This window comes from Nannospalax galili, unplaced genomic scaffold, assembly GCF_000622305.1.
Source record: "Nannospalax galili isolate Female #2095 unplaced genomic scaffold, S.galili_v1.0 scaffold115, whole genome shotgun sequence".
Classification (NCBI taxonomy): Eukaryota; Metazoa; Chordata; class Mammalia; order Rodentia; family Spalacidae; genus Nannospalax; species Nannospalax galili.
In genome coordinates, this window is record NW_008340588.1 from 8,956,881 (window position 1) to 8,960,406 (window position 3,526).

Here is a 3,526-nt window from a genome sequence, read left to right on the forward strand (position 1 = left end):
AGAGAAGTTATGTGCCTTGATCACAACATGGGCTCATAATAACCAAACCCGGAAGCTGCTTTATCAGATATGGGACTCAATGACCCTCTTCCTTTAACATCACATTTTCTACATTTAAGAAATAAAATTTCCTGTTCATGTTTCATGCAGATCATGGTTTATACCAGTTATTGGGCTTGATTGCTGAAAATAGATTGCAAAACTCTTCTACCTAAGGGTTAATTCATTTGGTTTATAGCTTAAACAATGTGATGGTTACCTTCTTGCCCTCCTGCTTCTCTACCAGCCAGACGCCCTGCTGCTATGCTTTGCTGCTCCCTCTGAACTCTCATCATCCTCCCACTTGTGGACCTCCTAATTATGCTCCAAAACACTGATTTGGGCATGTTGGAAGATATTGCGTGATACGCTGATCCTTCCTTGGTTATGCTTCTTTCCATATTTACCATTCTAATGTTAACGCTTGAACAGCCTTGTTTGCAAACTCCATCCAAATTTTTTGTGATCTTATTCCTTGATAGATCTACACAGATAGAATGATCGAGCATGACAACTTGAATGTAATCATCAAATAAAATGTTCAAAGGGTATGAGGCATAAGAATTCTGTATACTGTCTTGATAGAGCAATCAAAACTGAACCTTCATATTCTTAAAGTGATAGAAAAGAGGAAGCATTATTTGAAATTATAAAAGATTTAAATATGTGCTAAGTAAAAGCACTAACAAAAATTTAGACAGTACTTAGTGTCATGGTCATCCTTACAACTCAAAGAACATTTTAAAAAGTGAAATCTAACTTCATTACTGATGAGACATACACTATTGGGCAAAACATTTGTTACTTCTGGCCTATAATTCAGTACTCCTACTCTTCTTCATGTTTCTTATACTTAAAATATGAAAATAGTCTTAAAATTATGCTATTTGCATATCATTAAGCTTTTAATTATTGGTTAATTGAAAAGCCAACTATGAAGAGAAAATAGAATTATGCAGCACAGAATGAGCTCCAGTGAAGAAGCTTCTATGCTGAGATTAACGGGTCTTGACAGTGATTCCCAAAGGCCACATTACATTGAAGTATCTTCATGCATCTGATCTGAACTGCGTTGGCTGAGGGTCTCTTTTAAAACTGGGGCCAAAGTATGTAGTCATGGTTCTCTCTCAGGAACACTGGTAAGTTAATATCTACATTCCAATATGATTCACATGTAAACATCACAAATTATTTATGAAAACACATGGTGTCCTGACACTTGTGCTAGTTGTATTTACATCGAACACTTCTGAAACGAAATTCGTTACACTAACAATGCTACTAAGTACATACAAACAAAAGAGTTTTACAGTAATACATGTAAAAATATTTAGTGTTCTCTTAAATATAAGGCTAAAACACAGTTTAGAAATGAAAAATTACATGTTATTTTGACAAACATAGAATCTGAAAGAAAATATTCAAATTCTTACACAAATTATCATGTTAAAAATAGAGTGAACACTCTATAGTGGCACAGAAGCAGTAAATAACAAAAGCTTAACATTTTTGTTAAAACCTAAGCACATGTCATGAAGCACAGAAGGATGGCATAACACTATTTGGAATTCTTAAGTTTTCTATCAGCCTAGATTGTGCTTAAATTTTGAAATTATACCCCAAAAGTCAGAAGCCAATACATTTAAAATTACAAATTTTGAAAGGAGAGTAAATATAAAGAACATTTTAAATTACACAAGTAACAGAATCAAGTACTAAACTATAGTATGCTCACAAAAAGAGCAAAGAATACATGTGTTTGAAAAGAATAAGCATAAAACTGAAATGGAGTTATGGACACTTAGAAGTTGGAGCAAGTTTCTATTTGTAGTGGAGCCACAGCACCACCTGCTGGCCATATCTATTTGACACAAAATAAGTAATTACTGATAGAATTTTATCATTTACTGACTTCTGATACAACCTAAAACAAAACATTCTACAAATACAATTAAAAATCATTGTTTTACTCATGCTCATTACTGAAAGAATCTATAGACTTATATATGCTTCCCCGAGAAACAAAATGTCTGCAACCAGAAAATTTATTTATTAAATTCAGATTCCTAGTAAAAGATACATGAGTAACAAAAGTTACTTTCAACTAAGTGTACATTTTAAACTATCCTGCATAGTATGTATGTTATGCAGACCATATTCCTCAATTAATAAGAGTTCAGGGACTGGAGAGATGGCTCAGCGATTAAAAGCACTGGTGGTGCACTGGCAGAGGACCCAGGTTCAATTCCCAGCACCCACATGATGACTAACAACTATATGTACCTCCACTTTCAGGGTATTTTGACACCTTCTTCTCATCTCTGCAAGTGTTGCACGACAGAGGTGCATTTACATACATGCAAGCAATACACTCATACAAATAGCATTTAAAAATAATAATAAAACATTTAAAAAAAATAAGAGTTCAAGTCTGTAAGTGTGAACACACAGGAAAGCCACAAGAAACATCACAAAATGTGTAGGAACCACTCATTGTTTGTAAGCCATTTGATTCAAATATCTCTTTGTTTTGGTTCGACTCATGAAAGAATACCCCAGATATAAAGAAAGCTAACCAGCTCCATGGTTCTTTTACAGCACATTTTGATTGCAATAAAGATGGTTTCAAGGCTTAGGATTTTGCCATTTTGAAAAAAAATTAAACGGAATCATATTTTAAGTGTTGTCCATAAACCATTGTTTATATCCTCTATTAGTGCTTAAGAATACTGTTCAAACAAGGCAATGTCTTGTTAGACAGGGAGCAAGTAAATGAGCAAGCCATGTGGCATGTTGTGTAAGAGTTTTCTTAGGAAATTTTCTGATTACAAATATGTGGTTTTGCTCAGATTTTCTCAGGGATCTTGCTGAGTGTGAGTCTGTGAGGTTGCAGGGATTGTTCTGGGGAAATGTGTTGCTCATGAATACATGGGGCTATTTGTTCAATCCTCTCCTCTGCTCCATTAGTCACATGAGTTTGGCTAAAGCCACTAATAGGCATGGCCTAATCCTCTTGGATTTGTCCATTAGGGCTTCATCAATATCCAGAACATTGAGAAATTGTGCTTTGGAATCAACTCTAAATTTATATTTCCAACTGGTACAGTAAATATTCTAACTATTAGAGATTTCTCTTCCACTACTACCAGTGTTTGAGTTAGGGTATAGCTTCACATTGCCCCAAAATAGTAAAGGCAGATGACTGCATATGAATACTTAGGAAGTATTGCCATTAAATTATTAGTGACTATAAGAAATTCTACTTTAAGGGGCAGGAGAGATGGCTCAGTGATTAAGAGCACTGGTTGTTCTTGTAGAAGCCCCGTGTTCAAATCACAGCACCCACATGGCAGCTAACAACTGTCCATAACTCTAGTTCCAGGGGATCTGATGGCTTCTTCTTTCCTCTGTGGGCATTGCACAACACGGGAGCGCCTACATACATGCAGGCAATACACTCATACACGTAAAATAAAAATAATAAAAT

The 3,526-nt window shown here is 35.1% G+C and overlaps 1 protein-coding gene across 5 annotated transcripts in view; it reads right to left on the bottom strand.

The window, feature by feature from the left end:
• The window catches only part of Gulp1 (GULP PTB domain containing engulfment adaptor 1), a 328,175-nt gene that overhangs the window by 74,498 nt on the left and 250,151 nt on the right, over positions 1–3,526 (bottom strand). The gene's annotated exons all lie outside the window — the stretch shown is intronic.